Source organism: Simochromis diagramma, unplaced genomic scaffold, assembly GCF_900408965.1.
Source record: "Simochromis diagramma unplaced genomic scaffold, fSimDia1.1 OVJJ01000618.1, whole genome shotgun sequence".
NCBI classification, from domain to species: domain Eukaryota; kingdom Metazoa; phylum Chordata; class Actinopteri; order Cichliformes; family Cichlidae; genus Simochromis; species Simochromis diagramma.
The window spans coordinates 11,003,566-11,031,026 of NW_024387423.1; the positions used below are offsets into that span (position 1 = coordinate 11,003,566).

The 27,461-nt window shown below is 42.5% G+C and overlaps 1 protein-coding gene across 1 annotated transcript in view; it reads left to right on the forward strand.

Annotated features, from left to right (window-relative positions):
• rims2a (regulating synaptic membrane exocytosis 2a) overlaps positions 1 to 27,461 on the forward strand; it is a 153,469-nt gene that overhangs the window by 45,782 nt on the left and 80,226 nt on the right.

Below are 27,461 nucleotides of genomic sequence, written 5' to 3' on the forward strand. Positions count from 1 at the left end.
GAATTTCTCAGCAGAGCCCTTGAAATAAAACAACAACAAAAAAGCCCTCTCATGTCCGTCTTTGCTCCTTCTCAGATGTAAGGTAACTCAGCATTTGTTCAGCGTAAGGCTTTGTTTTCCACAACCCTTGGTGTGCCACAGCAACCTTATTGCTCACAGACTAACAGTTGCCCCCTTGTCTCTCTCTGTCTGTTCTCCCTCTCCATACTTCTTTATAGGAAAGATGGGAAATGCAGGCTGTATACTTAGCCACGTTGTGGAGAGCACACTCAGTGGATAGCCTGGATCTAATTGGAGAGTTGTACAGAGTTAGCCCAGAGTAATTTATGTGTATCTGTGTTACATGCCAGCAAAGTACAGTTACGCTGACCTGTGTAGCACAGGGACAAAACAACCTGCACAACTCTGGTTACAACATGTCTCTAAACACAGTCCTCAGAATCCACTAAAAATCTCATACGTGAAGTCCATTTAACACATCTGCCCTGCAAGTCAGTTGGAAATACACGAGTGTCCTGTTAGAGCTTTCACTGTGTAATGAGGCCACTGTGCTATAGTTTAATTTGAATCGGTTCAGTTTACATATTTATATACAGGACCGATTCATAGCCGTGTGCATCTCAGGGAACTTTATACTGTAAGGTACAAACCCTACAGAAATATAGACAAGAACACAATGAGCAAGCAGAGTGACACATGAAGCCTTTTCAGACATGGGATACGTAACACTGCCACTTCATCAGTCTGTTACAGTGATGGCATGATGTTATTCTCCCATCTTCCATCAGATATACCCAGGGTGCGAGATTGTTACACATTCAGTGATGTATAACACACAAGGTTACAGTTTTATACAGCAGGTCAGCTTTATTTTGGTAGTTATATAGAGGTTATGTCCTTCTTGTAGTTGTGGAAACGGAAACACATGCAAACATAATGTAGCAGACTTTAGTCAGGGGATCAGACTTTTCCCTACAGTCTTGATGGCTTGGATGCAGTTGGAAGATAAGGATGGCCACAGTGTTCTTGTTGAATCTCCCTTAGACTGTCCAATGATTAAAAAAAAAAAGAGAGCAGAGAATCAACTGCAAATTGTAATTAAAGCTGCAGTGCTTTACAGTGCAAAGTAATGCAGGAGTTGCTCAGACTGCTCCAAACAGTCAGTCACTCAATCACTTTTTGTTTCCGGCCGAGGATTTTGCCATTATATGGTGAATGATTGCATAGCTTTGAGAGGTGGAGATGGTACCAGGGAGTAATTCTCGCATTGACATTGCCTACATTTGCAGTGACAAAACAGGAAACTGGCTGTCTGAAAATTCATGGGATAATGCTGATGATGGATAACACAGAGTGTATAAATAGAACTCCCTCCGCATAAGCACCGAAACCCACTTTCATTAATCTTAAAGAATGTTTAAATTAACTCCTGGATCTGTTGTGCTAAAAAAGGAGGGGGAAAAGCTGGAGGTCTATTTATAAGGAGAAATAACTTGGGAGGGCTTCCAATTTGTCTTGGTCTCGAAGGTGTCATTTGAATGAACGCACAAATATGCCAGGACAGCTGCAGTGTTGGGTGATGCTGATGAAACCGCCATACCTAAACAGGGACTGGAATGTACTCCCTGGGAGAATTTCTTCAGATTCTGCATTTTCAACACATTTAACCCAGCAGCGGGCACATTCACCCTGCCAAAAAAATGTGAGAAGAGGAAGGAGCACGATAAACCTAGCTCGAACATCCTGTAACAACCAGCAAAACCCAGTGTGTTACATAGTAAGCTTGGGACAATTGTTTAGTCTAACCTAGTCTGTCCCAGTTTAAAGTTGTGTACCGGCACTAGTCCTATTTTATGCACGTGCCGCATTGGACTCGATCAGCTCTGCAGTGAAATGATAATATGGTAGAACAGCTGACACAGATAGTTCAGGGTTAATAGTTTTTGTTGTTTTAGTCATCAGTTTCATTTGAACATATAATATTTTCCTTTAGATTTGTATTAAGTAGGAGAGGGTTTGTTTTGAGCCCAGCAGTTCATTTCAGTTCAATTTTATTTATATAATCGAGTGAGGTTTTGGGTTTAGGTAAACCTAAAGGGGCCTGACTGTTTTTGATGCTGACTCACCTGGTCCCTTGCATGGAACAGTGGAATAATACAAACATTTGCAATCCCTCTAAGCTTAATATTTTCATAGTCTAGTATTTATAGTACTTCATATATGTTTGAGTTTAGATAGATGTGGGTAACTATAGCATCTGCATGTTTGTTTTATTCCGGATTTTATTATCCTAACATGATCACAGTGCCAACAACATCCTACATAAATACATTAACTGCCTCATGCTTAAACAAGGGCCACTTTATTGTGTTGATTAGCAGCTGAAGCGCTGCTTTAAATATAGCAGATCTATATTTTATCTCTCAGCAGGGTTATAATAGTTTACTAAAACTAAACTAACAACCACAAGTAGATGTAAAAAACAAAAAAGGTTTATTAACGTAAAATAAACATAAAAAGTAGACATGTGAAAAAACAATTAAGCCAACTGAAACGACTTAGTGAACTTGGAATATTACGAACATTAAAACCAAATAATAATAATGATAATGGTTATTATTATTACTATTATTATTATTAATAATAATAACTACGACTGAAACTAACTTAAATTAAACTTCTTCCAACTCTGGAAAGTAAACTGAATTTAAAAAAAAATACAACAAAAAAACCCGTACAAACAAACAGATTTCTGAAAAACACGAAGACTTGTAAAAATATGTAACCACATTAAATGCATCAGCTTTAAAGAAGGGCCTGGAATTAACTGGGTTCTTTTTGGCTAATTTCAAGTGTTTACAGTTGGCTCTCTGGACGAAATGAAACGCATTAAATAACTAAATAAACAAGCAGGCTCTCGGGAAAGCCCTCATTAGTTGCGTGCTTTGTCCTCACAGTAACTTTATTGCTGATTGATGTAGCGCTGATATTCCAAAGCCGGATGTGGAATGTCGGAAAGACAAAAAGCCGTGACGCTAGCACGCCCCCTTCCACCCCCCTCGTGCGTGATTCTGACGGTTATCTGCCGCTGTGCGCTTCCCGAAGAGTGCGCGAGACAGAATGGAGAGATATGGCGAAAGAGTTCGCGCGACTGTATCGGTAGCGCGTGCGTACGTGTCTGTGCGCGTGTCAGGGCAAGTGTGTACTCTTCATGGGCAACGGGAAATATGAGTTGAATGTGAGGCAGCAGCTGATGCGCCGGTACGGGGATGCTGCCGCCGCCGCCGGGTGCCGTGTAGGATGGTTCTTCGCTTTTTCTTTCCTCCGGACGCTCCTTCACCTCTCCCCGCACACGGAGAAGAGATTTTTGCCGCTGCCGCGAGAAGAAGAAAAGGCTTGTTACCGGCACCGGCACTGCCTCCCTTTTCTCGCTGCAAGTCCGAAGCATTATGACCGAAGGAGCCCACCCGGTATGCGTCTCGTTTAAGGACACTTTTTTACCAGCAGCGCAAGGAGGAATATGGAACTTGATCGGCGTCTTATTTGCGTTTAATGCGCCCCCGGGAGATAACATTAATACTACCACTACTACTAATAATAATAAGAAAAAAAACTGACAAGGTGTATGTTTAGAAGGGGGGCGTCCGGAGAGAGCGCAGGCTTTGGGATGTAATGGTGGGAAAAGGGAAAAGGCTGAGCACTTACTGAGGATAAAAAGAAAACCGAGGTGGGGGGAAAATGCAGTTTGAGACATTGCGTCAGTTCTGTAGCTCGGTTTTATCACATTTCAACGGGGCTTTCACGGCACCTCAGAACATCTTGCAGACGGAGCTGTTCGAGCAGGCGCTGAGCAACATCGGGTGAGTGATTCCTTTGTAAAAGAAATGCCCAGATTTATGAGGGAGGGCTTCCCCGTTGGTATGTCAGGCGAGGGTTTTTTTTTTTTTTTGGGGGGGGGGGGGTGCATGTATCGATCGGTAGCCTGCCTGCGTAATAACAGCCTACAGTATAGTGCTGCTGCAGATATTTCCTGGCTGGGATGATGGGGGCCGATCAACGTCCCTGCCGCTCTTTGCTCAGTGCGCGTGCACGCGCGCAAGCTTGTACGGTTGGATGTTGGTAGTTTTATAGGCACACTGTGACCACATCGGGGGTTACCGTAAATGTATATACGCGCGTGCGCCTTTATGGCCCAGCGCACGGCTGCTGCAGCATGTCTGTGCCCTGCTGCTGCTGCTGCCTGAGAGGAGAACATGAGGGAGGCAACGATCATGAGGGGTTAATGTACATCTTAGGAGTCCAGTGATGGGGATGAGTGGGGACTCCCCCCCACCCCCTACTCAATTCCCCTACACGCCCACTATATGTTCTTTTGAAGGTGTATAGGGGGAGGCAAGTTTTTTTTTTAAGGTGTCAGTTACTTGACAGCAAAATGGCAGCAAGAATGGACATCATGTGCATTTTGCAGATGAATTAATAATCTATGCTTAGACTAACAGAGCAATAATTACTTACATTTGCTGTGCTTTAAAAACCTTTCCAGTACAGCGTCACTGCAACATACAGGCATTGCTGTAATTTTACATTTGCTGCTAGATAGAAAGGAGCGTAGTGTGTGTGTAAAGAGAACGAGAGAGAGAGAGAGAGAGATGCACCGAAGCATATTACGATTAGTCTGCTAAATGCCCTGTACCCTATGGACAGGCCTCTGGTCATCTGGTCAGGCATGGCTGTTGGACACATTATGCAGGCTGCAGAAGGGCCGTAAACTTCCAGCTTTAGGGTCGAGGCTTGGGGGACCGACAGGCTACTTTTCTTTTCTTGCTATAGACGCAGGCCCCCGTATCGCCACACCATCCACAGTCTGTCTCTTGGGACTTGCGAGTCTTTCCCCCTGTTGTCCCCCCACCCCTACCGTCAGAAATAATTTACAGCTTTGCCGGGCTCTCTGCCACCTCACATTACATGGCCAGAACACTCAGCCACTGGAAGGGCGGAACAGGGGGTGGGGGGTGGGTATCTGTGCCTGGAAACTGTGATCCAGCAAGCATTACATCTTACTGATTAAATTGAACTTATTTTCCATTGCAACCTTTTTGTTGTTGTTTTCTTCTCAGCAAAACCTTTCAGTTTGAGGATGGTGGTGGTCGAAAGCAGTCCAAAACAGGCTGTCTTTTTAATGATAAACGATCACATTTGCAGCTGGTATTTCTCAATGGCAAGAAGCTGTCATGACAGACTCTTAATCGTAGTTACTTTTTCAGGACAGCACAGCCGGTGTCATCCTCTTTGTTCGCTAATTTGTCTGTACACAGTGTGGTCAAGCGCACAATAACAACACAACTCCTTAAACCAGCAGTGTGTGCTGTTATCAGCAGATATCCAGCTTAGCAATCCGTTCGATCGCAGCCGTTTGAGTCTCTCTCCCTCTCTATCTGTTACTCTTTTCACAGGCTCGGCCTCCTAATGGGCTGTATGCTTTTAGATCCAGCTTCCATGTATTATGCATGTGTGCGTCAGCAGAGGTTCTAATGGGGTGTGTGAGATCTGTTCTTAGAAGGCTTGAATGGTTTGGAATTGAGTGGTCACTACATTTAAACTGCAACCATACTCCCTCCCTGCCGCCGCCTCTAATACACACGCTTTCCGCTTATAACCCATCCAGTGTTGCATCTCTTTGTGCTTCTCTTCTCCAGAATACCTCAGACCAGATTGTGTCTGCTGGACTTTTGTTTGTAGCATTAGAAGGCATGTTACTGAGTTCTTTTTTTTTTTTACGGTGCAGTTTTTGTAGTCTTTCCCCTGTTGTGAAGTGTGTGATGCAGAATAAGTGGGATATGTATACAGGAGCGTTTGATTTTCGGCACAGATGCAATGTAATGAAATCATCTCCATGCATCAAATCCAGCATGTTAAATGAAATCGACGTGGCTGCTGCTCGATGATTCCGATTGTGCCGCACAATCTGGGGCGTGAGTTCAGTGAGTCATCCTCTTACTCACAGCTGTTTACATCATGCCACATTCACGTATATTGTCCTCCTGCAGTGACGGTGTATTTGCAGCTGTGGATTTTCTAGCCTATACGTGCGGCACGTTGCAAACCAGCTTATTACCAGCACCGTCAGCATCACACTAAAGGTTCCTCTGATGTGGAAACTCTCTGGATTTCTCCCACGCCCATCACGGTCTCTGCTCTCGTCCCCTCCAACAGTTGGGTTGCCATAACAATAAGGTGTAATTTTTCATCATTAGAAATGATGCTGTTTTGTCTCTGTCGATCAATATCAAAAGTTATCGGGATGAGAATGACGATGTTCTTCTAGAGGTGGGACTAGACCCCCCTTGATACGATGTTTTGACACTTTTTTAACACATATTTTTTACATTTTGCAATAAAATTAGAGTTGCAATAACATATTACACAAGTTATCACCTTTCCTTCAAACACAAATTATGTCCTCAAAGTTAAACTTTGTCAATATGTTTCACCCAATAAGACGAAGTTATTTCTCTTCAGTTATTTCTTATTGATGTAAAATGAGATTGTCAAGCATACAAACACTGTCACTAAAACCTGCCATAAATGTTGCCATGAAGATTGAATGAGGTCAAGTTGGGAATTACTAATACCATCTTGACCTTATTATTATATGTCGCATGGTTTTTCAGTTGGGACAGTTAATTGGATGCTTGCTCAGCTAACGTTATCTCAGGTTGTTTTGTGCAGGAGACGAGCCCTCTTGTTGACAGAGTATTTCCATTTATTTATTATTTATTTATTTTCATTTATTTAATAAAATATCGATATTTGATTTCCCTGTATCAACATATTATACATGATTTCTACATTGGCTAAAGGATGTCCACAATTTGTATCTTTATTGTCAAAAACTCGTGGAAAAAGGATCAGTGAATTTGAAACCAAGAGCAGCAGTCTCAGCGATTTCGGTCCTGCTGATTTGGTGACACCAGTAGTGGTAACAGAGCACTGAATTCTGGCAGCAGCAAAACAAACTGAAGTCAGGTAATATTTAGACTTTCTTGTCTGTCACTGCAGATGGGTCGAGTCTGTAGGGCATGGTGAAAGTAGTCAGTTATGTCAGTGAGGAGGCTCATCTGACAGCTCACTGTTGCTGCTCCTTTTGTGGCCCTACTTGCAATATTTGAACTAATTTGCTGTCAAAAAAAAAATGCTGAAAATAACCGCTGCCCACTTTTAACAAATGCATTTTTTGACGAATAATAGTAGTAGAGTTAAGCCTATGAGCAAACACACTGCATTTCCTATAACTTCATACAAGTACCTGTTGTTTCACCAGATAAATGCTTTAAATGTACAGTTGCAGCTGTGGGAATTGTGTGGTTCGCTGCCACTGACACCCGGTCGGCAATATTTCCAACATGTAAATGTTCCATACTTGTTTTAGTGGGCAACTCATTTACCATTTTGTCACGTTATTTGGCAATAGATGGAGACTAACCAATATAATTTCCTTTGGGATTGATAAAGTATTCTGATTCGGATAAAATGAATATCATGGCAGTTTCCCATTGAAATACTTTTGCACAACTTTCCCAAATGGAACAAAAAAATATTACGAGAATCTTTACATTTAACTTATGTTTCATCCCAAATTATTTCACTGAGAAGGTGTGAGCCCGCTCAGTTAAGAGCCAAATTTCATTTGCTTTTCAGCGGTGCATCTGGAGCAGCTAATTTTCCTGTAGTAGTCCTTGACTGAGCTAATTAGGAAGTGCAGGCATGTCAATAAGTACTGCACGTGCAGTCTTACTTTGTTATTTGATTGCAAAGCAGCGTTACATAACAGGTGCGCAGCTTATTGTGTCAGGATGATCAAACTAGCTGGATGTTTTATTTTGGAAAAATAAACCTACTAAGAACATAAAATACAGTCATCTCTAACATGATTAAGTAATGACGCACAATTTACACTTATTGTTGCCCTTGCATCTTGTCGGCCCATGTTGATAATAAGCACTGTGTTGTGTGGAGTTCAGTGGAGAAACAAAGCAGGGAGTGAAAAAAATGGCAAGGAGCAGACAGAACGTACCAGAGGAGGCAGAAACACCCAGGCATCAGTCACCATGGTGACAGAGCTGTAGACAAGGCAAGACATAGCAGACTGCAGCTTGTGGGACTGGAAGCTCTGGATCCCCAGATTCATGTTGATGTGACAGAACTAGAGAAAAGAAGGAGAGGGAAAGATCGCAGACCCAGAAAAAACACGAAACAAGGCGTTGGATTCTAGGGGAGGGGCGGTCTTGAAAGCAAGACACCTGCAATATTGAACTGCAGTTCTGTCTTCCGGTATTGTTGTTAAAGCATGCTAGTCTGGTTAAAGCTAAAATTTAAAGGTCATTTGGGTATTAAGTGAACTGAAAGTACATCTGAATGATGGAGTTCTTCTACCAAAACCACGCCCCAAAAATGGACCATAGTTTCTTAATACTTCCCCATTAGAGCCAAAGCATTCCTTGCATTAACTCTTCTCTGTTCTGGATGCCCGTGTACACATTTACACTCTCTCCGCTTACCCTTCTTCATTCAGAGCAAGTCAGCTGAGTGTGTGTTTTATCTTCTAGCCATACCCTGCCTTTTATTCCCACACTTTTAACGTTAAAGCATTGTGGATGCAAAATCAGGCTGACTGAGGTGCTTCTCTGTAGCTGCTGGGAGTTAGATGACTGGCGGCTGAAGGAGCGCCTAATCAGTGGCAGTTTGGGCAGGAGAGAACATCACGCTTTCTTTTTATTATTTTTCTCATCTGGCCTCAAGTCAATGGTCACCTCTTTCTTTGTCATCTTTGTGAGCACTAAAGAGTGTTCTCTTGATGTGAGGCAGACTAAGGCTACACGTTCAATACTTCTTATGCACCCTCCTCCTGCTCCCTAATATCCCGTCACAGCTCGCCCACGGTTCAGCCCACCCGCAGCCCACCCGCAGCCCCGTGGTGTCGTACCCGGGTGTCGGCGGCACTCAGCAGCTGTAATTAAGCTGGCCCTTTATTGGTTTTGTCCTCGCCGTGGGAGATGTGCGGAGGAAGAAGGGAGGCCCTGGTTTATTGCCTGGGCGTCTAAGAGAGGGGTTATTATGATTGCATGCTAGAGAGAGAGAGAGAGAGGGAGAGAGAAAAGAAGCAGATAGAGGGGAGAGAAAGTGGAGAGAGTTGGAGTGATCGAGAGAGACAGCGGCAGAGGCTGAATCGATATGCTCGACTCCTCTCCTCTCACCAAATCATATCTCAGCATCAAACCGCGAGTGAGAGAGGAAGAAAGACAGAGAGAGAGAGAGATAGAGAGAGAGAGAGAGGGAGGGAGGGAGAGAAGGGACTGGTGGCTAGCGGTGGGCTGTGTGGCCAGATAAACATCAGGCTAATGTCCCCAGCCCCCGGGCCTGCTGCCTCTGCTGCTATTGCCGCTGCCCAGAGAGGGAGGTGAAATTGCTTTTGCTGATGTTTGGTTACAGTTTGCCACAGCACAGTCCCGCAGGCAGGGGTACATGTGATCCCATCCACAGGGATGCACATTAGGTATAGGTTTGCCTGGCCAGGTCATTTTCAGCAGTGAAACAGGATGAGGAAGGAAAGTGCCACAGAGCAAGAAAGGAAAGACAGAGTACTTTTCAACAGAAACGCCAGCCTGTGCAGAGCGCTGACATCTGGGCTCTTTTCATGCTCACAGAGCGAGACTGATTCCCTGAAAGGCTGAATGGCTGCACGTGCGCATGCATTTTGCGTGTGTATGTGTGTGTGTTTGACCCTCAACCTTAACCTGTCACAAATGGCTGGGATACAGTAGGCACAGTGTCCTCTCTCTTCACTTGGCTCATTATAAGCCACTTCCAGTGCCGCTCTAGGTCCTTAACTTCCTCTCTTTCTGCCAACCGACGGACCAAAGAGAAAGCTGCTGAGTGGCGCACATGGGAGATTCAGCTCTTCTCTGTGTATCTGTGTGTGTGTGTCCTTATGCGTCTTTGTGAGAGTCTGTGTTGCTGCACTTGTATGCTCATATGTTTGAAGCCCAGTCCCTAGAAGGTCTTTTTCTCTCTCTCTCTCTCTTATAAAGCTTTTTTCTGCACTCTCAAACAGATGCCTGATGTCATCTCGTTTTTTAAATGTCCAAGGGAGAGAAGAGAAACCGCGTACGACATATGCATGGTGCTTTGCTTTCAACCATACGCCTTGACATGTGATACCGTTCGTCAGCATCGGTGACAGTTGAGAATCTAATAAAAGGGTTAAATCCAACCACCTTTGCTGTGACTGTTGACTGTTATTATGCGACATCAGTGCGCATGCGCATAGGTGTGTTACTCTGCAAATCCTCCCCCTGGCCTCAGTAGTCAGTAGAGTCATTAAGTGAAAGCTGTCTGCTCCAGCACAGCATTATCATTCTTGTTGTACATTTTGATTTATTGATTAAAGAGGCTTATAAAGTCAGACCTCTGGAAGGTCGGGAAGTAGGCTTTCTTAGCTAAATCCCTGTTATTTAGTGAAGGGGAGTGATAGGTTTGTCTAGCACAGACCTATTGCTGGAACGAGACAATTCTACTACAACAGCAAAAGCATTAGACACCAGGCTGAACTCTTTGTGTGATCTCGTGCACGAGGGAGATGCCTGAGACTGTTCCTGCCGCTCGAACCCCAGTCACTCTCAGTTAGCTCCCCCGTAGCACTGCTCTTTATTGTGGTTACATGAATATGCATAGTCTCATTAACATATGACGTCTTACACAGGCATACATGTGAAGAAAGAGTACCATGTGTGTGTGACCCTGTGAATGACTTCCCTAAATCTGCTGGCTTGGAAGTCCAGCAGTTCATCTAAACAAAAGGCACTTATACCTAAACGGACATAGATGTGTTTACCATACCATAAGACAGTAAGAGAAGGTACGACCTCTCTCATGACCTTAAGATATGTGTGCATGCCAGAACACTCTTGTCAATGGAAAATTGTATTTAGTAGTCAGTATAATCTTTTAGTATTATAAGTTTGCTTATGGTAGGATGCTGTTTGTAGTTATTTGGTAGTGACAGGATGTGTGATTTTTAGCAGGCTTGGTTCACCCCCACATCCTGGGAGCATGGGAGAGGTCGTACCTTGTTTTATTGTTTTAACGTAGCTATGTCTGTTTTAGTCTAAGTGCTTTAACTGCTGGACTTCCTCACCGTGCCATCTAGGGTGGGGGAGACTACCCTCTTTATGACCAAGGATGTACCTTTTGTGCTTTCATGTTATATGACCCTTTGATCAACACACACACACACACACACACACATCACACACACCACACACACATACGCTCAATGGAGTATAAATAAGGACCGGGGCAGTTCTCTCACTGGAGTCTCTTAGAGTGGAGGCTGCCCTTGCTAGCAAGAAGTTCTGTGTGTTTCTCTTCTCTGAGTCTTTACTGAATAAGTGTTTTAGAACATTTTCCCTAACAACTCTGGAAGGCACACAGAGTCTTTGCAGACTGCTAAGGATCAGACCTCTATCATCATGCAATTGATTATATACCTCCAAGCATATATAAGTTTATATTTCTAAGCATAAATGACAATCCACCAATATAAACCTAACATTTCCACCCTGTTTGGCATTTATGCTAGAAATTTCCCAGTTATTTTCCCTTGTGTTTGACCGTTTCAGTGCAGGCATTTTTATACCCAACATATGTCAATCACCCCAAATTACTGTAGCAGTACACAGTTGATAAATGTGTTAGCAGTTATCCTATTTCTCATTGATCTCATACAATGGTAAACTGCATCCTACAAGTAAGCAAATGAATGTTAATAGTCAAACACAGGAATTAACATTTTCAAAATCATTCCAGCTTTGCGGTGTATTCCCCAGGTGTGTAAATCACACATCTCTCCGCAGAGTGGTTTGAGTTCTACAGAGATTCATAAATGTCTCTTCCAGTTGTTTCCACCATTGTCCATATGACCAGAGTCCAAATGTATGCCGACATGGGTATACAAACATACCAGTTGGTTTTGTTTTTCATCAATGTGGCTTTCAGCTATCTTCAAAGCTGCAGGCCTCGTCAGCACTTCTGTTTTATGGCCTCTATCAACCCCCATCACCTCACTTCAGGCATTCTTCCTGTGGGGGATAGAGCAAACTGGTGGATTATCTGCACTTATGACTCCTCTATTGTCCTTTCATCTCTGCAGAAAACCTTTTTGGAAAGGGTATTGCATCCAGTTGTTTTACTGCTGTTATGCTCCCACCTGTTGAATCACTTCAGCAGTCTAGTAGAAGTGGTCGTGATGCAAATCACAACAACAATGACACAAAGGAAGACCCTCGTCAGAGTGTCAAAGTATGCACAGCACAGTGACACAGCATTAGGTGGCATTCATAAGAATTTGCAGTCAGTCATTTCCCAGTCACTTGGCATCTATGCTGTTCACAGATTCACAATTCCATTGCTGAACTTCCTCTCTGCGCCGTCAATTAGAGCTCGGCACGCTCCCTTCATCCTTCTGCTTCCCCAGTTCCAACCCCGCTGAAGATTTAGGGTATAGCAAGTCTTACACCGTAGTTGTCTTCCTCAACGTCAACGTCGAATCTCTTTCACTCCTTCTGGATTTCACTGTTCAAAGTCTCCTCATGACGATCTCTAGGAAGCCCAGTGGCACAGCCCTCTGTGGGATGTCTGCTGTGCTGGAGGTGATCTCTGCTCCTCACTGATCCTCCTGAAGCCTCTCCCCTGGCCTCAGCTTCCATCTTGTGGACGATCTCCTCAGGCACTCCTTCTCATGGTACTTGCAATTTAAAAATTGACACTCCTCCTTTGCCACATGGCCCTTGCCTTGTGTCAGCTCCACACAAGTAGACATGCACAAGAAAATTGCACATTCTCTCTGAAAAATTCCCCAGGGCTTTCCCCCTTGGAGTAGCTCTACTCCAAACCTGTAACTCTGTGTAAAAACATTAGTCAGTGGTTAAATGTTAAGGTTGTTCAACTCCCAGCTCCACCCAGAGCCTGTATCCACACGATCATCATCACTTCCTGTCAGACAAAACCTGTAAGTTAAAACAAACTTCACATTTGCAAACAACTGTATCATAAGAGTAATAAAGTATTCAGCACCACAGAGACACTAAATCATTAAACCCACTACTTTTTGCCATAATTTGCCTCAAATCATGGATCATCCCAATTAATTCCACATTGTAATCAGTGACTTTTCATAACTTTGTCACTCCACTTATTTCATCTCTAATGAGCTCAATAGTGGTCAGATAATGAGCCCAATATTAAAAAATGTCCTATAATCACTGCACTTCTGCTCTAACATCACTTGTCTGCCTGTGCTGAATCCTTCACAAGCATTCTTAGAGAAAAACAAGCATTAGAAAAACATATGAAGCATCCTGGAGGTCAGGTCTGGATCACCAGATTCCAGAGGTGCTATAAAAAGGTAATAAGGTTAACCATCCGTAGCTGTGAAAAGGAGTGACACTGATTTCAACACAGTATGTGTCTCACATTGTATACACATTCTCCCAGTAATATTCACATTTTCCCAACAACACAGTGTAATAGCATAAGCAACATATAGCCAGTAAACACAGTTTCTTTCACACATAAATCCACTAACCCAGAAAAATTACAGTCAAAGGTTAAATCAGTAGAGCTCACATAGTGTCATGTGACCCAAAGTTTCCTCCTCTGGTCTCCTCCTGCTGCTGCAACAAAAGAAACACACATCCATACACCCACCCCTTTGTCACATCTGGGTGGGGGTTAACCTTGCATAGTGGTGTTAAGTCAGTCAGCTCTTGTCAGCTTTTACCAGTCCCGTCAGTTCCCCATTAGTAGAATCTCTTGTTGCATTAAGTTTCTAGTGCCAGCAATATGACGTCATTTCAAAAAGAAGAAAAAGAATTTAGACTGGATTACCTTGGTTAATCCTTTTCAATTCAATTCAATTCAATTTCTTTATTGTCCCACAAGGAGAAATTAGTTTAGCAGCAGGATATAAATAAACAGAACAATACTATAAAATAATAATAACAATAATAGTGATAGAAAGTCCAAGGACAGTTATTTGCCATTGAGGAGACAAGATGCAGTGGGGATAAAAGAGACCTTTTAGTCTTCCTCACAGGTACTCTAAAACGGCGGCCGGAAGGCAACAACTCAAACTCACTGTGAAGTGGATGGTTCAAACAATTAATAATAGAATGAGCCTTTCTAAGCACATTTCTATTGTAAATGGCCAAAAGTCCATCTTGCCAGCGCCCTGAAATTTTGCTAGCAGTTTTTACCAGAAGTCCCAACCGATTCTTATTCTTCACCATCAGGTTACCAAACCAGGCTGCGATACAAAAAGACATCACAGATTCGATAAAACTTCTATAAAACAAAGACAACATCTCAGATGAGACATTAAAAGATCTCATTTTGCTTAAAAAGAACAGTCTTTGTTGAACTTTTTTAGTAGTGGCATCAGCATGAGATTCAAAACACAGTTTATGGTCAAGTACCACACCTAGATATTTATAACTCTCAACGATCCCAATATCGGCAGTTTTAATGATAGTAGGTGATGAGCTATAAGAGGACTTCCTAAAATCAATAATCATGTCTTTAGTTTTTGACACATTAAGTGACAGGAAGGACTCATCACAGCAATTCACAAAATCATCTACAACCTGTCCATGGCCTGACTCGTCCCCCACTAGAAGACTGACGATCACTGTGTCGTCAGCAAACTTCAGGATGTGTCTGTTCGTGAAATTGCTGCGACACTCATTTGTGTACAGAATGAACAGAAGGGGAGAGAGGCAGCAACCCTGGGGTGATCCAGTAGAGGAGGAGAGCACATCAGAAAATACAGGATTCACTTTTTTTTTAGACCAGGACTCGCTTTCTAATTGTCCCAAATAAATTGCTTTCCCCAGAACCCATTTTAATGTGGAAAAGCTCACTTGCAACGGTTTTCCCAACTTGTCGTATAGCGCTTTTGTTCTAATCGTGCAGATCTGCTCAACGACAGAGATTATCAAACAAAGCTTTCAGTGCACTGTGAAAGTATCAAAATAAAAAGGCCCAGTGAAGTCATGACACATGCTCCTCATCTCAGGAGGGTAAATCATACCAAACCTACAGGGAGTGCAGAATTATTAGGCAAGTTGTATTTTTGAGGAATAATTTTATTATTGAACAACAACCATGTTCTCACTGAACCCAAAAAACTCATTAATATCAAAGCTGAATGTTTTTGGAAGTAGTTTTTAGTTTGTTTTTAGTTTTAGCTATTTTAGGGGGATATCTGTGTGTGCAGGTGACTATTACTGTGCATAATTATTAGGCAACTTAACAAAAAACAAATATATACCCATTTCAATTATTTATTTTTACCAGTGAAACCAATATAACATCTCCACATTCACAAATATACATTTCTGACATTCAAAAACAAAACAAAAACAAATCAGCGACCAATATAGCCACCTTTCTTTGCAAGGACACTCAAAAGCCTGCCATCCATGGATTCTGTCAGTGTTTTGATCTGTTCACCATCAACATTGCGTGCAGCAGCAACCACAGCCTCCCAGACACTGTTCAGAGAGGTGTACTGTTTTCCCTCCTTGTAAATCTCACATTTGATGATGGACCACAGGTTCTCAATGGGGTTCAGATCAGGTGAACAAGGAGGCCATGTCATTAGTTTTTCTTCTTTTATACCCTTTCTTGCCAGCCATGCTGTGGAGTACTTGGACGCGTGTGATGGAGCATTGTCCTGCATGAAAATCATGTTTTTCTTGAAGGATGCAGACTTCTTCCTGTACCACTGCTTGAAGAAGGTGTCTTCCAGAAACTGGCAGTAGGACTGGGAGTTGAGCTTGACTCCATCCTCAACCCGAAAAGGCCCCACAAGCTCATCTTTGATGATACCAGCCCAAACCAGTACTCCACCTTGCTGGCGTCTGAGTCGGACTGGAGCTCTCTGCCCTTTACCAGTCCAGCCACGGGCCCATCCATCTGGCCCATCAAGACTCACTCTCATTTCATCAGTCCATAAAACCTTAGAAAAACCAGTCTTGAGATATTTCTTGGCCCAGTCTTGACGTTTCAGCTTGTGTGTCTTGTTCAGTGGTGGTCGTCTTTCAGCCTTTCTTACCTTGGCCATGTCTCTGAGTATTGCACATCTTGTGCTTTTGGGCACTCCAGTGATGTTGCAGCTCTGAAATATGGCCAAACTGGTGGCAAGTGGCATCTTGGCAGCTGCACGCTTGACTTTTCTCAGTTCATGGGCAGTTATTTTGCGCCTTGGTTTTTCCACACGCTTCTTGCGACCCTGTTGACTATTTTGAATGAAACGCTTGATTGTTCGATGATCACGCTTCAGAAGCTTTGCAATTTTGAGACTGCTGCATCCCTCTGCAAGATATCTCACTATTTTTGACTTTTCTGAGCCTGTCAAGTCCTTCTTTTGACCCATTTTGCCAAAGGAAAGGAAGTTGCCTAATAATTATGCACACCTGATATAGGGTGTTGATGTCATTAGACCACACCCCTTCTCATTACAGAGATGCACATCACCTGATATGCTTAATTGGTAGTAGGCTTTCGAGCCTATACAGCTTGGAGTAAGACAACATGCATGAAGAGGATGATGTGGACAAAATACTCATTTGCCTAATAATTCTGCACTCCCTGTAATTGGCAGGTTCAACTTTGTAACAAAAGAAAAATCATCAGCTAAATTAATCCCAAAACATTCATCCATCAGCCACACACCACACAACATTATTATTACTATTGTCTTATTAGATATGAGTTTCCTCCCAGGTCTGTGTTTATCACTCCTTTGGGTTACAGACCCATTTTATTTAGCTTTCCTTTTTTTTGCATCATAAATCATGTGACATGTTGTCATGTATTTCACAAAACAAGTTTGTTCTTATGTATTTAGAGGTGTGAATCTGGGTGGAGGATTCACCCATCAGAAACAGGAAACTCAGTCTTTTAGAGTCTCCACTCTGGCAGACTCTAACATATCCTATTCACTTCTGTTATAATTCAGTCACCTTTCCCTGATCTACTAATAATCAACTAATTTGCATAACAACTCATAACCCACTAAGTTGACAGGACAACAGAAATGCATGTTCAAAATATTATCACAAAAGAGAATTTCCTTCATACAGTAAATTACTTGTGCTGCACCAATTAAGCAGAAAGTGTCTCACAATTTACTATATTAACAACTAAATTTGTTGTCTGATCACTGGTTGGTTGTACCAGAATCTTCTTTTCTTCCTTAAACTGTTGTCCTGCAACCTGGAGGGTTAGTTATCAGCAGCATTTGATAACAAAACTTGTCTGTTACGTTTTCCCCCGCTATGATTGAATCATTTTTCCTAAGATACTATTAGTCCTCTGGTCTATGTATTACTTTTCATCTCACTAAGTGACTTGGACAAGATGATAAACAGAAGCACATGCTCAAGATGCCGCCTAATCTTCTTGAGCTCTATTGTATTTGTAAATGTTAGTATGGTTAATGCATTTTCTGGTTGTATGTGTGATTTTGTATACGTTTCTCTTTGCAGTGTTTCAGACTCCTTCTCAATTTTCCCACTTAAAGCAGTCAGTTTTCTTTTTCCCAGGTTTGCTAACCCAAATTTGATTTTCCACATTAAATTTCGAAACCCAGTTTCGGGACACAAACCCAGTCACGCGGTTATAGAGTCGCTCTCTTTCAACTTACTTGGTGTTGCTTTTGCGTGCAGTATCAGTCTTGGATTCCGTCAATCTTCATCCATCGAGGGAAAAATGGACGCTCTCCCACCGGCCTGGTGATGAATTTTACGTCACAGGTCCTTTAACAGCTGCTTTTATGAGTCCCGACTGGCGTAAGACTCCGGCTTGGCGCTTTTCCCCTCGGTGAATGTTTGATTGCAGAATCCGGCTTTGAAGGACCAACTAAAGATAGGTTTGTCTAGCACAGACCTATTGGCCTGGAAGTCCAGCAGTTCATCTAAACAAAAGGCACTTATACCTAAATGGACATAGATGTGTTTACCATACCATAAGACAGTAAGAGAAGGTACGACCTCTCTCATGACCTTAGGATATGTGTGCATGCCAGAACACTCTGGAAGGCACACAGAGTCTTTGCAGACTGCTAAGGATCAGACCTCTATCATCATGCAATCGATTATATACCTCTAAGCATATATGAGTATATATCTCTAAGCATAAATGACAATCCACCAATATAAACCTAACAGGGAGTCAATCAAAAACATTTCAAACTCTACTGTTACTGAGAAGCTAAAACGCTTAGGTGCATGATTGACCAGTTAGCATAGCCACATGCTTCGTTTCATGAACAGGAAACTGACTGCTTTACATGTAATCCTGTTACCGTGCTTCAATTCCGATTCTTTTTCCATGCTCCCATTTATTCAATTACCCCCCCAAAGCCCCCCCCCCCAAAGCCCCCCCCCCACCAAAAACCCCCCACACACACACATGAAGAAACCGTGTGATAAAGCAATAATGAAACGGCTTAATCTAAACATCTGCGTCTCTCCAGTCCATTGCTATCATCATCCGTCTCATCCCCGGCCCATACTCAAATCCTCTTTTGCAACACTGATGGTATTTCACAAGCTCAAAGAGATTAATTATTTCCATATTTTGCAAACACTGCACCGTGTGCGCCGCTCCCCACGTCTCCCTGCACGTGTACAATTAGCTCAGTTCATTTGTGTTGCAAATGAGCCGGCCCTGACGGTGCTCAGTGGCCTCCCCTGGTTTCTCCTGCCACGCGGCACAGAGGAGAACCCAGCCGAGGAGTGATCAAAAGCCTCCTTCTCTGGCAGGCAGATGCTGAGTAAACACCGAGAGAAGAAGAAGGAGCTCTGATAACCGTCTCTTCCCGCTTGCACTTCTCGCCTTCATTATTTTTTGGAGTCTGCTGGCTGGCATTAATGAAACCCCATGTAATATTCATTTAATTCCCAATGTTTACTAGTTCATTAGGTTTAGGATAGTAGTTGATCTGATCTCCAGGGGTGGCTGGGATGAGGAAAGAAGTTGACTTTGAAGATTTTTCTTTGCACCAGCCGGGCTTCCTTACATTTATTCAAGGAGCCATTCACAGTCCTCCCCGTGCTTTACCAAATTGTATAGCATTTCTCTTCACCACACTTATGCTCTTATGTTTTTTTAGAAGTAAAGGTGAGACTTAAAGGCTGGATTTTTGTGTCAATAGATGAACACAGATCTGCTCCTTTGAATGCCAGTAAATCTAGAAACCTAATGGATAAAACGGTGGCTAAATGTGATTTGGCTCATTAAAGACACTTAGAAAATAAGTTAAAGTTGAGGATCTCGTCACAGATTAGACGTTTTCTCAGAACGGATACCCTCTGGCCAGTTTAGCTCTCCGGCTAACAGCATGTGTTACAGACGCTGTCCCGTGCAATTACAATTAACCCACGCAACTCTTTGGTTTGGGTGCTCGCTCTGCAAAGGTCTGGCTGTGGGTTCATCGATTGAGACGGCTTGTCAATGCCATTGAGTGCAGGCGAAAAGGTCTTTCTGCTGAGCTCACAGCAAGCTTTTTGATCAGACCAATGGGAGAGGCAAAACTTCTTCACAAAGCTTTTTTTCCCTTTTCTTTTTTTAATGGTGAAAACTCCGGAACTCCAGCTGTGTTGGGAAAAGTCAGCTTTATTTTTGTATCCGAGTGGGCATTTAGTCGGTTTTCAATTCCGTCTCCTGTGGCAATGGTTGTTCAAAAAGTTGTTACTTAGCTTACCTGGCTGTCACTAATCTCCTGCTATCTGCATGTGTCTCGTGTTATGAGAACAATTACATTCATTCCGGGAAATGAAGCAGCAGTGTACCACTAATGAACGCATGTGAACGTTTAATTAAATAGTGAAAAATTTTCCTATCTGAAATTACGTAATGTATTAAAACTAATTAAAATCTGTTTTTTTTATAGAAAAATATCTTCCTCGTCTGTTTTCCTTGTTTGCTTTCACAGCATTTCCACCTTTGAATGGGTTTTTGTGATCGTGTGTGTGTGACAGCTGTCAGACAAGAAAAAAAAATATTTTAGGGAGAAGGTCGGGAAGCAACTTCACCACATTATGCACAACTTACAGACAGCCTCCAGGCAAGCCTTCCAGCAGCCGGCGTGTTTGAGCCTGGAAATGGAAGAGATGGGTGGGAACAGCAATTGTTTTTTTCATTTTAAAACTATGTTGAAATGGAGCATTTTCACTGAGGAGAAGTGTTTCAAAATGCTTTGCAAACTGATCCAAGATCAGCATTGAGAATAAGGTTGTGTAATGTGGTAGCTCAAGTAAAAACTTTGGTACACATCTCCCATTACTCCTGTAGCTCTGTATGCCTCACTCTTGGCACATTGTAGGCCAAACCCTGAGGTGCAGCATGTCTAAGCATGCTGTCTCAAATAAAAATCTTTTACACTCTGCTGCTGTGTTTAGTTTAATTTTATTACAACAAAATCCTTTTTTCGAAATGAAACCAATTACAGATGGACCGTTTAAAACGTATTCACTTTGCGTATGCAGGGTCTCACTCTAGATAGGCTCTTGGATGCAAAGTCTTTGTGTGTCGATCTCAGTCAGCTTGCAGTCAGTTTCATTTTCTAAGCTGGAAAACCAGTGAACAACACTGCCAGTAGCACACAGGTTGATTTGATTATGCCCGAGGCCCTGCCACAGAGATGCATCGGGGTAACTCAGTTGCAGTGGCTTCCCTTCCCTGTGGATGTAATTGGAGAGCACTTATGCCGCCTTTCCATGGCAGTCTGTTCCCATTCAGGCCTCAGTTTGTGATAAACCACCTCCAAGCTGCAAGTGTGTAGGAGGTAAAAGAGAATTAAGAAAGAAATACAGTGAGTGCTCTCATATATTATAAGATTTAAACTTCAACATGTCCTCATTTCTTGTTAGAAAAAAGTTGTCTTCCTGTTACTCAAACATACACAGACACACACACAGTTTTCTAGTAATAGTCTAAACATTACAGTGTGCAGGTAGCTTTTGTTGTTGCTATTTGAAAAACTCCAGCTAAGGTCAGGCAGTGTGGAGGTTTAGCTTCAGTGGTGTGTAGGACGTTTGCCCACAGCGCTCTAAAATCAACTTTTTTTTGTCTCAGCCAAACTAGTTATGTAGAGTCACCTGCAGTTTCAGCATTCAGTGTTACGGTCAGCAATGGCTGGTTAATATTAGGGGGGTTGGAGTGCCCCCACCTTTCAGTTACCCAGAAAAAAAGTCTACTTAAAGGAAACCTGTAATGCTCATCCTTAATTTCTGTCATATACTGTATATAATAGTACATTGTTGGGTGCTCAAATTAAACCTGGCCAGTATTTGAAGTAATAAGGTGCCTGCATGAAATCAGTGATAGTGGATATCCCTTATGTGGTCATCTCATAGCTCCGTCCCCACCCACCAGCCAATCAAATAGTTTGTTTGCTAGGGATAGCCAGTCAGAATAGAGCTGGTTTAAAGGAATGGAGAAGGGATTAAACAGCTTGTTTTACATAGTGGATAACAGCTGAACTGAACTGCTAGAAATGAGCTCAGTGAGTACCATTAAACATGAAATAGGTATATATTACCAAAAAAGTGTTTAGTCGTGCATTCCTTACAAAGACTATTCGCATTTACTTGGTTCATTTCTCTGTAAATATAGTTCCTGTATTATAAAACGGCCTCCAGCCAAACATGTGTATGGAGTTCTTTGCCAAGCAGGTGACCTGAAGCTACTCTCTGACTGGTTGCTTCAGATTTTCCACTGAGTAAAGCTTTTACTACCTCCCACCTTTTTGCTATTATTTAAACAAACACATTAATAAATGATTAATTGAATAAATAAATGATACTTTGTGTGATAGGCAATGATGTCTCTCGCGGCAGAAGAGGCCAGTTCAAGTGGAACTGCTGAGTATCACAGCGGAGCCACTATCACCATGAAAGAACATTTGTTTTAAGTGCACCAAAAAAATATTGCTTTTCATACATATACAGTGACTCACACTAGCGATTGAGCCTAATGCTTTTAACACACTAATGAGAGAAGCGAAGCAGCGGTGCTTTAGAAGACGATGCTGGTGTTGCTGCAGCATTGCTGATGCAGTTGCCATTGTGTGCTTGTTTGTTAAATATGAAGTGTATGAATGAGTAATGGACGGGCTCACCGTGTTAATTATTATCAAAATGTTATGTTGTTGGGAGACGTGAGCTAAGGTTACAAAAAAACAACCTGATGATGACCTCAGCAGCTAGCTTGTGCATTTATAGTTACCGGCACTATGATTTCTAAGGGCTGTAACCTGTCAAAAAAGGTAAGTAGAGCAAGCATGACTCTGATTAGATGGAATTTAAGAATGTCAAATGACTCCACAGGCTTCCTGTTGAAATATCAGAGTGGTGCCTGTAATACAAGATGATGGACTCATTTTCTGCCTACATTTGTTACATGAGGCAGAGTGTAATGTTGAACAATGGAGACACAACCTTGAACCTAACATAAAGAGCTATTTAGCTTTGGACTCATCACCATTTATCATCAGTAATCAAAGAAATGCCTGCTCACCTGTGAACAGAGTTAATGACCCTTCCTGACTTGACCACACTTTGTACAAATCCAGTGCACACACCCCCTCCACACTGCTTAGTCTTGCTCTGTATTTGTTACAGGGATGGCTTGGCTGTCTGCCGCGTCGTGCTGTGCTGCTGCAGTCTTATCTGGTGACTATAATAGACTGAGAAGCATTGGTAGAAAAAAAGAGAGATGAGTGTGGGTGGGGGCGTATACGTGTGTGTGTAGGTTGGGGGTAATGGAAGGAAAGACGTGAGGAGTCCAGACCAGCCTGGACTGCTGCCGGTTTCCCAAGAGGGTCATTGGTCCGTCCAGCCCCAGAGATGTTATTTTGGGCTACAAGGATTATTAAAGCATCCTCTGACTCACCCCTTAGCTTTTTTCATTACCTCCTCACTTTCTGTGCAGCCAGACAGCCGTGCAGCGTCACTGCCTTTGATTTCGAATGCAGCCCGTTCACTGGAATGAAAAATGCATACTTAGCAGAACTGAGAAGAAATGTGTGTGTGTGTGTGTGTGTGTGTGTGTGTGTGTGTGTGTGTGTGTGTGTGTGTGTGTGTGTGTGTGTGTGCAATTACGAGTGTGTCAAAGAGAACGAGATGGGGGAGAAAGTGGCTCTTAAAATGTTTTTTTTTTCCCATTGCAGAAATACAACCCAGCGTTTTGTTACAGTATAAATTGCTGGGTTACGATATACAAAGACAAATCTCGATACGTCCCCTACACAGAGCACTTTGTGAAAATGCCTAAGCCCTGGCCATACACTGTTTGTAAAAGATAGATGTAGACATTGCTAGGTACTGTAACTGGTTTGAAAAATCAAGTTTTGCATTTTAAATATGTGAAGAATAGATTTGGGACACTGCAGGCTTGTATGATGGTCACTAAACCCTCTTGATGTTGTGTTCAGTAGGACTTCAGGCTAGGGACTGATGCTGTAAACCTGTTAGGACAGTGTTTGTCACTCGAGTCATATCTCGAGTGACAAGTAGGATCATGTTACCAGAGGAGTTGCCCCCTGTTGACTATTAGAAAGAATGCAGGTTGAAAGCAGTTAGCTTCAGATGTCAGACCATGTGGGTATGTCCATCATTTTTATACAGTCTGTTTCAGCAAACAGTACAGTGATGTAACAACATACGGCTATGTCAGTACGCTGTGACATTAGTAATGGATACAGTCAGTTGTGCAACAGACTTGAAACTTTCAACCAGACAGAGTGTGAAATACTATTTTTTTCAGGTACATGACTCTACTGAGTCCTAAAAGAAAAGAGTTTTTTTCTAACTTTGAAGATTTTGATGTTGAATTTTAAGGACTTGCTGTGTCATGCTAAACAATGCAGAATATGGTGAGAAAAACACAAAAACAAGAAAGCCATTGAGGAACAGAAATTCACCTTTTGAGTTCTGATGTAATTCCCCTAATGATTTTAAAGTGCTATCTAAAAAAGCTTTTGGTGGGAAGCAAACTTTAGTGGCTATTATATACATATATACCCACAAACAACATGGATAGGTGTGTTTTTCTCAACTATCCCAGTAAGTCATGATAGGCCAGACATTATTTGTGTGTTTTCAAATGCACTGACAGCTCTGAAGATCCCAGCTTAAATGGGCCCACAAACAAGTAAAGTACCTTTTTTTTTTCTTCAAACCAAAAAGCCACTTTTTATTTCCCAGATGGTGTCAAACAGGCAGTTATGTGTTTCCTTTAGAGGGGGTGGATAGGATTATGATGTCCTTCATGTGGTGATGTAGCAGTATGGCATGGTCACAGATCAAAACCAATCACATGCATTTTTTTGTAGGTTCAAGCACTTGGCAGAAATAAAGCATAATTACCGACTGGTGTTGGGGTGTTGATTGCCTCCAGGCTCTCCAGAGCCCCCCCCCCCCTTCCACACACACACACACACACACACACACACACACACACACACACACACACACACACACACACTTTGGCCGTGAACAGTTTTCTGTGTTAAACAGCTTTGGTTTAGTCAAGCTGAAATCAGTAAGGATAATTAAAGACAGTGCTCATATACTGCTCCAAGTTTGACCCCACATACTGTCAGGCTGTTTCACTGCTCCACATGGGTCATTAAAAAAGAAAAAAGAAAATCAGCTGTGATGTACGTTTTATGGTTGCTAGTCTTGGCAGTATAGGAAAAAAAAAACATACACATGTTCTGCTCCTCTAACCTCTCTCTATAGGGTGAGGAGAAATATGCAGCAGCGTAGCAGTCCTGACTTGTAGCTAATCTTAATGGCATATTCTGCTGGGGCTTGGCCTACATAGAGCACTAGCAGTGCCTCTTCTTAAAAAGGAGATCTAACGGGCTGTGCAGTGCAGAAGATATATCAGCCATGCTGGGTATAAACATAGCATGAACACACAAGGCACCGCTTGGTCTACGTGCTGACAGGAGGATGGAGTCTGTGTTGTTGGAGCCAATTAGTGAAAACATTCACCGATGTACAGACACTGTCAGCTGCGCTGATAGATGTGGGGCTGCTCGACTTCTCTGTCTGCCTGCTACACACAAAACTTTCCACAGAGCAAGGAGATGAAATGAGGGGGAGGCTGCAGTCTGCTTCTGTGAATGAAACTGGGCTTTTAGGCTTTGTGCATGTGTCTGATTATTTACTAACCTTTATTAAAAACAGAAAAGCTGATAAATTATAAGTGTATAGCGAGTTGATCAGCGTAGAGGTTTATAAAATAACATTTGCAGGATTAATATTTAATAGTGTTATGCTCTTCGTGTATGTTCCTCTGTTTGCCAGTTTGCAATCATATGGTGTTGATGTAACCTTCAAAGACATGCATGTTTGGTAACTTTGGTGGATTTAAAAGTTGAGCCTGTTTTACCATGTTAGCCCAGTGAGAGACTGCCATAATGTCCAGACTGTACCCTGCCTTTCGCCAATAAAGATGAGATAGACTCCAGCCCTCCTTGTGAGTCTGGATGGATAAGCAGTTAAGTTAATGGATGGATGGGTGTTAGCCAGATTACAATTGGATAGCATTCAGTCTTTACACTCAGACACTCAGGCAACAGTTACCAAGTTACCAACACAAATGCTCAGGTATCAGATAAATATCTTGGAATCACTGCAGTCGCCTGATTTGACACGGGAAATGGCTGCTGTATGCATTTTACACCTTTTTAAAATTTGGTCAAATCACATTTAAACTCCAAGACACTTCCTCCCATCCTAGTTGCAAGATGTTAAGGGTGCATCAAAGAGCTTGAAACATGCACCGTTAGAAAGAGAGGATTTGTGAGTTTCATGTGGTTGCTGTGACTCCAGACATGCAAAAGTATGGGGCGTGCCTGACTATCATATGGACAAAAGCCATGCATCCAGGACACATTGAGCTCCTGTGAACATTGTAAGTTTTGTATGTAAAACTTATATATTTACCCATGTAGTATAAATTTCACCACAGGCTCCATAGCCTTTTGAAATTGGATGCTTCCTTTTGATAAACCCAGTGTTTATGGGGTGTACTTGTGAAAATAAATATTAAGAAATTCAGTCACAACAACAGTTGCCTCAAGCCACTTTCTATTGTAAAAAAAAAGGGCCCGACAACAATACAGGGAAAACCTCAGCAATCAGATGGCTCCTTTTAGCAAGCACTTGGCAACAGTGGGAGGGAAAAACTCCCTTTAAACAGGAAGAAACCTCCAGCAGAACCAGGGTCAGGGAGGGGCAGCCATCTGCTGCGACCAGTTGGGGCAAAGGGGAGAAAGACGGGACAAGAGGCACACTGTGGAAGAGAGCCAGAGATTAATAATAAGTAATGATTAAATGCAGAGGGGTGTATAAACACACAGAGAGTAAAAAGAGGTGAGTAAATCACTGCTACTTTATGGAGCACAGTTAACTATAATCTCTTCACTACTTACTCATTGTACTTACCAGATAGAAGACCAGACACCAAAACAAAACTGGCTCATCTATAAGAATCATCGCTTTTTACATATTATGGAAAGAAAATAGATTTGGTGGAAAAGCTTTTGGGGTTTCTAAGGCTTTATTTCCATGGCAGCTCATAATCCAGTTCTCAAGTACTTTCTCTCCTCTTAGTTACCCGTCCAGCTTTCATCATTTTACATCACTTCACAGGCCATCTTGAAGCAATAGAAGCAGATGTACCTGAAGAGTGGTAGCATCAAGTGTGAGGTGTTATGGAGAGCTGATGAGCTGGAGTGAAAATATAGAACAAAATCTCCTTGGTGTACTTGAAGACTGAAGTGGGAGCACCACTTAAGAGCACCACGGAGGATATTATTCCAACACAGACGTGCACTATTTTGACTTCTTCGTCTTCTTGAAGTATGTGGAATTAAACTGATTTTCAACAAGGGAAATGTAAAGATGCTTACAGTGTATAGTTTTTACGAGTCCATTCAATGCATTCAGAGTCCTGCTCGAGCTCACTGTGTGATCACAGATGGTCTCAGGCCATCTACGTACTTCCCAGAGAGGCAGAAAGCAGATCTGCAGCACACTCTATTTAAAACCACTGCAGGTTTATAAAACACTTCCACTATTCCTTTACCGTGTCAGCAACCCATCTCCCGCCTGCCCTCCCTGACTCCCTGCTCCCGTCAGGCAGCTGTCACCGGCACTATAACAAAAACCATGTAGTAGCGTGTCTTTGGTCCAAACTCAGAGCCCACCGCACAGGAGTGCGGAGGTGAGGACGGAGGAAAACTGAATGGAGAAGACAGATGCAAAAAGTACTATGGCAGAAGAGTGACCTTAGCAACACCCAGATACAGTCAGTCCTAATAC